The sequence below is a fragment of the Chrysoperla carnea genome, chromosome 1 (assembly GCF_905475395.1).
Source record: "Chrysoperla carnea chromosome 1, inChrCarn1.1, whole genome shotgun sequence".
In the NCBI taxonomy this organism is placed as follows: Eukaryota; Metazoa; Arthropoda; class Insecta; order Neuroptera; family Chrysopidae; genus Chrysoperla; species Chrysoperla carnea.
Genome location: NC_058337.1, coordinates 8,562,729 through 8,572,817, shown reverse-complemented (window position 1 = coordinate 8,572,817; position 10,089 = coordinate 8,562,729).

Below are 10,089 nucleotides of genomic sequence, written 5' to 3'. Positions count from 1 at the left end.
CTTATCATTTAGGCTATATCTTACCACCTAAATTGGCTAGTAAGAAACCCGAAGAACTAGGTCAAATCTGATGTCAGAACATGATGTGTCCCCCATCAAACTCTACAATTTTTACTGAGGTCATTTCGTAATATGTGGCGCCTCTGGAAAGATATTCTGATCCACAGATGAATGGCCAACCCTGAATATAGGTGGGATAATTTCATGATGACGCTTGGCAATGGCTTTGAGCGTCAAATTAGGATTCCACATACCCGAAAAAAATACAATTATGTCCAGCGGCCAATTATGTAAAAAGGAGCGACAAAACAGTTCATTTATTCATAACCAGATTTTTAATAAGACACATGGTAATTAACGGGGGGGGGGAGGTATACACCAACAGATGTCAGGTAGAGTCATATTTTGCAGTGTATATCGTTGTTAACTACATAAAGTACATTACCGGGACATTCAAATTGACATTTGCATGAAGACATTTTAAACGGTTCTTATATTAGTGATGAAATTTGTATCTTTTTAACTCAAAATATGCCGAGCCAAATATGTTCGGTTATCCAGGTACTGATTGGTGTATATAATTATCAATTGTGTGCTTTTCAGTTCCAAAAAATAATGTTTAGCTAACCAATGTTCAGCTCTTTACGATTGGACGCTGCTGAAGTTTTTTTTTCTTTATCCAGTTGGCAGCACTGCCTAAACTTACCACGTCACCTAATTTAACGCTCAAACTCAGCGTCAAGCGTCGTCATGAAAATACACCATGGGAATAATACACTCGAAAAATGTCACTTAAAACAATTCATGTTTCTATAATAATTAAAGGATTAATGATGTTCTCCGGCAAAAGAATTATGTGTACCACATTTTAAAGCTTATTTAAAATATATCTTTTTGTATATTTTTTAAATTTTGATGGTATTTCCAGCATATAAAAGCACTTGTCGACAGTTTTGGCCTATTTTTTTCACAGAATCAGAATAAGGTTAGCTGTGTTGCCCCGAAGTGCATAAAAAAACATTTTTTGTCGTTTAGATCACGATTCCATTTAAATGGGATATATATTATATAATATATAATATAATATAATATATAATATAATATATAATATATAATATATAATATAATATATAATATAATATATAATATAATATATAATATAATATATAATATAATATATAATATAATATATAATATAATATATAATATAATATATAATATAATATATAATATAATATATAATATAATATATAATATAATATATAATATATAATATAATATATAATATAATATATAATATATAATATTATATAATATAATATATAATATTATATACCTATACATTTTAATACAATATATTACATTATTTATTATTAACATATTTAAGTACATTAAATTAATTTTTATCAAATTTTATTATTTATTTTTCACTACCGAGAAAGTATCCTATTATCTCGTGTTTTAAACGGAAAATTTAATTTAATTGTAAGACCTATTCTTAGTCTGTGAAAAAAAATATGTTATTTTCTGTCGAAAAGTGGGTTTTACCATAGTTTTATAAATAATGTGCTTGAAATTATAACGATTTTTCTGGTTTTTATTGTTGAACAAATATAAAATACTAAGTGGGCAAAAAGTAAATTGTTTATATCAACAGAGTCTGATATCTGGAAATAACAGGTTATTTCGAATCACAAACATGATGACTTCTGTTTTTTTAAGGTTAGCTACTTTTCGCCCACTCTGTATAATATTAATTTTCTTAAATAAGTTGTAATTTTGTTTGCCAAGTGAAAAGTGTTTTTCAAAAATTTTGCACATTATATATTACAGTAATCCTAGCCGAAATGCTATATAGTAAATCGCATTTTTGGGGGGGCATCCCGACTTTTTGACCATGGTTCGGGTGGTCAAAGATAAGTTTAAATTTGCAAAGGCGGGATGCTAGCCCTTCGAGAAAAGCCGCCATCTTGGTTTAAAGGGGTGAGTTTGCAATAACTGCTACACTATTAAATTTTCTACAAAAAAGGTCCTATACATTTCTTGCACTAACAATCTACTGGAAGGTTAGTGCAAAATTTGAAATAAATAATTTTGAAATTTTTCGATGCTCACATTGCAATAATTCCATAACAGCAGCATGTATATGAGTATTTTACTCTCAAATAGCGTTATTAATGTTTTAGAGGCGCATAAGCTGCTTTTAAATAACTCTGTATACGCGTTGTTTGGGAGTGCGCAACTTTGGAGACCTCTGACACGAGAACAAAAAGTCATAGTAAACAATTGTTTAGACAAATGTTTCCATTCCTTTCGCCAAAAAAGCTTAAATAAAATTTTCAGTAGATTGTTTAACATCTCTCAAAGAAAGTTATAGACAGCAAAACGGGCAATAACATTTGTTTAAACAATTGTTTACAATGACTTTTTGTTTTTGTGCCAGAGGTCGCAAATGTTGTGCACTCCCAAATAAAGCGCATACAGAACTGTTTAAAAGCAGCTTATGTGCATCTAAAACATTAATAATGCTATTTGAGAGTAAATTAAGCATATATATATATTTTGCTGTTATGAAATTATTGCAATGTAAGCATTGTCAAATTTCAAAATTATTTGTTTCAAATTTTGCACTAACTTTCCAGTAGATTGTTTAATATGCGCCTTATGCAAAAAATGTTCTCTCGGCATATTTTTCGCTAAAATAAAAAGTGTAGCAGCAAAGAAACAAACTCATCCTTTTAAACCAAGATGGTGGCCTTCCCCCAACGGGTAGCATCCCGCCTTTTCAAATTTAAACTTATCTTTGAGCCTCCTAACAATAATCAAAAAGTCAGGCTTCTCCCAAAAATGCGATTTAAAAATCTAGGATGATTGTACCAATAGTCATAATAGTCATTTAAGTATCATATGGTATGTACAATGTACAACTTTTAAAATAATGTTAAGACAGTTTCGCATCCACAGCATTGAAATTTATTATTATTTTTTATTGATTATTCATTAATACCCCAGCAAGCTATTAGCCTGAGAGGGACATGCAAGTTTTACTCTCCAACAGGTACGTCAATTTTCTGTTACAAATGCCGAAATATCAGCCAGGCAACCGGGGACCGTAAGTCTGAGTGGAAAACCACATATGTAAAAATAAATTGGCACGTGGCTGATGTTTTGCCAGCCTGTTAAAAGAGGTGTTAAAAACAGTTCGCCAAAAATATCAGCCACGTAACTGTAGACTTACGGTCCTTGGTTACCTGGCTGATCTTTTGGCAAACTGATTTTAACATTACTTTTATCATTATGACTAAACATCAGTCATAATGATATGACACTTAGACCTATGGTCCCCGGTTACCTGGCTGATGTTCCGGCATTTGTTAGAGTAACCTTAAATCTTTATTTTTCGCATCAAATAGCTCACGTACCTGCTCAAGAGTAAAATATACATGTCTCTCTTGCTCTTTGTATACAACCCATATGAAACATTATGTTCAATATGAATTCAACGCTTAGTAGTATTTCCGCGTATGTATGCATACGCCACAGTCAACTAGCTAAATTAGCCATTTAGTTAAGAGCCTAGCTTTTATACTAAACGGCACCGTTTAAATTGCTTCTTGAATGATATTCAGCTGTAGCGTCTATTACAACATTTAATGAACTAGCTATCTGATGCTTAGGCCATTCAAACTATAGGGTGACCATTTGACAAAAAAGTTGAAATATCTGACATAAGAAATTGTATATTTTCGTAATTTAAAATATATAACCTATTGTTATTCGGTAATCATGAGATCAAATAGCGTAACTCAATTACAAAGTACACATGCAAGTAATTAAAATATTATTTGTTAACGCAATTTAAACTTCCATGGCATTTGAATCCGCAGAATAGTGTGTTTTAAAATAAGCACATCTATAGTTGCGACATTGATTAACAGCAGGCTTACAACCACATTTTTGGAATGCCTAGCCACTAAAAACTGACTGACTAGTCCCAGAAATTTTCAAAAAGTAGTGACTGACTTTCTGAAATTCCGTCGACATAGTTTGTATCTGAGTACTGCAACTTAAAACCAGTTCTTAATAGTGTTCCAATCATGTTCCAAATTTTGGTCACTGCACTCTTCTATTGCACTTTTTTCCGTAGACGCAATCAAACTGTGAGAAACGCCAACAATATTGCTGCTTGTCGACACCATATTGACAGTGTGTAGATTTCAGCGCCAGGTGGCAAAATTTGGAACTAAATTTAAACTAGGTCAAGTAAGGCCAAGCAAGTAGTTAAACATTATCGATCCAAGTCATTTGCCAAACTGTTTGATTGAATTGCTGAATATCAATCAGGCATCGTTTAGTAAAAAGGCCAGTATGTTAATTGGACGGCTAATAAAGTTAATTGGCTGCGACATATATATGATACAAGTTTTACAACAAAAGAGTCCTTATTTGGGATCAGTTATAGTGGGGTTTTTTCCAAGTATGTAACAAACACATATACACGGAGTCTTATATGTATTGGCACATAACAGTTGAATTTATAGTGGACATGGTATTCAACCCACACAGTACAATAGTCTGCAATTTTATTGAAAATATTGAAAAAAAGATTGTGTGTGTCAGCTTCGACGCACAACTGGAGTTTACTCCTTAAGATTTGTATAGTGTGGTGTGTTCGTCAGGTTATTGTCAGTTTCAAACAATAGTTGCTTTGTCTACTATAAGCACTAAGTATAATTTATACAGTGTGTCGCATTTAAGATGAAGTCCCTCATATTATCGTTATTTATAGGAATATTGATTTGAAATTTCATACAGGGTGATGGGTCACATTTTTTTATACCCATATACCAATTATCATGGCAAATTCGCCTGTTTAATTTTTTCATTATTATCAATTTGTTCAGTTTTTACACTCCCTAGCAAACTAGTAATGAAAGTTTACTTTTTAATTTTATAACTTAGTCGCAGAAACAAAATACTAAAAACATTTTAAGTTCGAAAATTTGAACAGTAAGTTTTCGGCATTCGATTCGTTAGATCCCCCGAAAATTTTGTAACATAAATTGATTTATAAGAATTTAAAAATATGTATTTTATAATCGAATTTTAAATTAATCCTAAATATACCAAATTCACAATTCGGTTAATAGATATGAAAATGGTTCCAAATTTGTTACACGGGGGTTTTTAGAATCGCTGAACACGGTTAACCACATATAATTGGTCTCTGAGGTACCTAGTGCTCATCCCCTTGACATCCCGTCGTCTCTTGGAGTTTTCGAGATATTCGATATAAAATCAGTCTAAACTAGTTACTCGGGGGTGCTTTTTGTGGTCGCTGAACATGAATATCGCGACAGAATCGATGACTGTTCAAAATTACAAATCGATATTTCTATAAATAACGAAAATATGAGGGTGTCTTCATCTTAAATGCGACACACTGTATATAACTCGAAAAATCCGAAGAAAAAACGAAGGTATAAGATGTTCAATGGCTGAGTAGCTGCTATGTAATAATTCTGTATCGGTGGGTAACAACTACTGTGTGTGCTGTGTCCGACAGGTTATTGTCAGTTTCAAACAATAGATAATTTGTCGATAGAACACAAGTATGCAAGTGAGACACACGCATTACTAAAAATAGACAGGTGCGCACGATAGATTGCGCATCAAAAACGTAACGAGGTCATTCGATCACTTCTTAATTTTTTCTTACCGGTTGGCTTATATGAAAATCGATTCTTAAGGAGTAAACTCCAAAAATCCTTGTCATTTGAGTTCCGACTACTGGTTTCAATTTGGATAATTTACTACAGAAATTTATTTGAATTAATATTTTGTCATCGTGATTTGGCAGACGTTGTTAAGGCAAATCTATTATATTAATTACACTATTAAGTATGTTCTTTTTCTACCCTAGTATTTACACTATTTACACTCAGTGCAAGGGGAAGAGGCTAGTCTTATAACTTAGTAATAGAATTATCCTTTTCATCTTTGACTTACTGTACAAATCTAACCTGTTTAAAATATTTATTTTAGTAATATGCCAGGAAAAATACGGAAAAATAAAAACATATAAAAATATAATAAATATGATATTTGTTCACTAATTAAATTCCCAAACGCCGCACATTTTAGTATTTATTTCAAATTTCTGGCCAAAAGTCAGCAAACTCAATTCTTTTGTTTTACATTGAAAATTGTTTTTTGGTGTTGTTAGATAACCATTCAATTATAAACAGGCAATTTGGGTAACCTCATCCTCGCCTCACGCCCGTTTTGTCAGCCGCAATCTACTTGCTCTTATGGATGTATGTTATTATTGTTAGGTACCGCTCTCGATTTACCCTGTCATTCAATTTATGTTTACTGTGTTTGTTCGTGCAATTAAGTAAAAATTTATATTGGATATTAAAGACGACGGTTTGTGCTTTATTTATTAGTATTTAATTTTAATGTTTCTAATAATATAATTAAATATTTGTGATTCATATTTGCTGTTAAAAAAGTAATTTTGTTCATTAAATTTATCATACTCAAAGCTTTTTGTTTAAGTGCCAGGTTTTGTCGTTCAAAATTTTTTGTAACAAGGCAAAGTTTAAGTATTCTATAATATGTTTATAAAAAAAATCTTGCTCGAACTTGCGCCTTTTTTTAAGACTAAGATAAGGATAGATTAAGATAGCTTAAAACAAAAGTCAAAAAAAGGAGCAGGCAGTTTTCCAATGAAACTTTGCAACTTATTAGTCCAGAATCACGTTACGTGGAAACAAAAGCAAGCATAGATAAGACAAAAAATGGTTACAAGCAGAAGAAATTTAAAAAAATTGAAGAAAATGAAATAAATGGGTTTGAAGACAAATGTGATGGAGACGAATATAACTAAAATTTTTTTTTTTAATTATTGCCAAATTACAGGTACTTTTGCATCCAAATAGTCTTTTGAATCAATTTTGAGCATAAAAATTCCTTCATTAGGAAAACTTAATCTAATATCTTCCCCCTAAAAAAGCTGTTTGACTGAACACACTGAAAACATCTACGGAATGATCTTTGATAGACAGGGTTCGGTGAGGTCAGGACGTCGCGGAGCAGGGACTACTCCCATTACTGAACTAGCAACTGAAAGTTTAAGGTATTTTGGATGCTAATTTTTTCAAACTTAACGTCCCCTTTTTTTTTATACCAATAGAAAGAGAAAATAATTTTACTCGAAATGTTTTATTAACAAAATTTATGTTACCACACACTTTCCGAGATATTTAATATTAAACCTGCCAAAAAATGCATTCGAGAAGAGTTAAAACGACATGAAAATGGTTTTTCTCTACTGTGAATTCTTTTATGTGAAACTAAAGAAGATGATGCAGTAAATGTTTTATTACAAATATCACATGAAAATGGTTTTTCTCTACTGTGAATTCTTTTATGTGAAACTAAAGAAGATGATGCAGTAAATGTTTTATTACAAATATCACATGAAAATGGTTTTTCTCCGGTGTGAATTCGTTTATGTAAAACTAAAGAAGATGATGCAGTAAATGTTTTATTACAAACATTTGAATTCGTTTATGTGTAACTAAATGATGTTGATGAGTAAAATTTTTATAACAAATATCACATGAAAATGGTTTTTCTCTGGTGTAAATTTGTTTATGTCGAACTAAGTTATAATACCGAGTAAATGTTTTATTACAAACATCACATGAAAATGGTTTTTCTCCGCTGTGAATTCGTTTATGTGTAACAAAATGATGTTGATGAGTAAAATTTTTATAACAAATATCACATGAAAATGGTTTTTCTCTGGTGTGAATTTGTTTATGTCGAACTAAGTTATAATACCGAGTAAATGTTTTATTACAAACATCACATGAAATTGGTTTTTCTCCTGTGTGAATTCGTTTATGTGTAACTAAATGATGTTGATGAGTAAAATTTTTATAACAAATATCACATGAAAATGGTTTTTCTCTGGTGTGAATTTGTTTATGTCGAACTAAGTTATAATACCGAGTAAATGTTTTATTACAAATATCACATGAAAATGATTTTTTTTCATAATTATCTTGTAGGTACTGGTTCATAATTTGTTTCATTTTTAATTATGAGCTCTGTATTTAATTGTTTTTCAAGTTTAATATTTTCGAAGTTGATGATTGTAGTTGAACTTTTTTCATCAACCAGACCTTCTTCAATTTGTGCACTTTCCATGTTGACATCGATGTCTTCGAATATTTCCTCTTTTATCATTTTCATGAATGTTTTCAGGTTTCATATCACTACACTACTGGTATCTGATTTTTCATATGTAATACGTACACGGTTCATTGTAATTTGTTTCACTATCTTCCATAAATTTATTATTTAAAATAAATTTTATTGCAAAGTAAAATATTAAATAAATCTTTGATTATATAAAATATTTTTAACAATTTATGTAAACATGTTATAACCCAAAAGTTATTTCAATGATTTGAATCATGAAGGTTATAAAGAAGGAGAACGATCGCTATGTACTAAACTACTAAAGCATTAGCGCACCTCAGTGTTAGCATAGTTGGCCGACAGGATTATGTGTTGGCGTTCTCTAGTTGTATAACTAGAACTCTGTTGCATAACATAATGGGAGCTAACTTCACTTAATATAAATAGCTAACTATACTAGCTCATTTATAGTTATTTATATAAATAAATATTCGACAATCCTGCTAAGGAAGACTCTATCTACCGATTTTAATTGGAACCTTTTTATAGGTCATTTTATAGACATAAATTCAAGAACATATATAATTTGGACGTAAAACTAGAGTGGGGAGGGTAGCATAAAAAAACGTGTCTATCTGGGGTGTCGGTTTTCATTTTTAGGCTTCAAAATATTGAGTAAGAAACCTGAGCATATTTTCCTGAATTAAAGAAAAACTGTAGGTTTTTCGGTATTAAAGACAGATTCGTAATCTACGTAAAAAATGCTTGAAATTGTTTTTTTACCTGATCTTCTAGGATGATATTTAAGAAAAACGCCTTAAGGTAGTACCTACACGAAAGTGATATTCCAAGAATTTCTCAAAACTCAGAATATAAAATATTTAATTCATAATACACTTGCTGTTAAAATTAGAAGATGATTTACCATGCCATACATGAGATATTAGCAATTAAAAGTGACGCAATTTGTACGTGTACATGGGAGAAGTGTATAAAAATACACAAATTTACAAATATTATATTTATTTACCAATGAATGACGTCCACCATCTCTATGAAAAACTAATATAATGTAGAATACTATATTTAGAAAATATATAAATAAAAATAAAAATTATTTACCATATAGTTTCGATAAAAAACTTAAATAAATAACTCGTTTTAGCGATGATTTTTGTGGAAAAGATATGAAGACTAATGTTAAAAGCATATGTCATAGTGTGTGTGCTTATATGTATACTAGAAACAGTAGTAAGGAACTACAGTCTTTTGAAAATAATATATGGTATATGTATAATAGTCATAGCACAGATAATGCACTGAATGATAGTATTAGTCCAAAACTTTTTGACTGGACGGTCGCGGAGGAACTACCTTAACTGAACTTTTACCCAAATGTTAATAGATTTATTAGAATCTCTTTGTTTAGAATACTAGAATCTTATTAGAACTATACAAGGTATGCTCTCTGCGCAGCTAAGCGTAGGGTAAGGGAACTCTGGGTAAGGGAACGTTCAAGTATTACATAACATATTAACCCGGGGGTTGGGTTTCAATCAAACGTTACTCTGTGTTATGTTTCTGGGGAGGACCCAAAATATATTGTTACGTAACTTTGTAACTAATTATTTCTTATTAAGTAATTTTTGGTTTGTATTTATTTTTTAATATTTATTTTTGTTGTTCTGTATCTTAATATTTATAATAATAAAAAAAACTCTTCTGTATCGAAAGTATTCTTTGTGCATTACTTCCTTGCACAATGATAAAATAAAATATTTATTTTTTTTACATTAAACACGTTTATAATGTTATGTAACAAGTTATGGACAGGGGGGGGTCAGTCCCAAATTGTTACGGTGAGTTACGATGGGG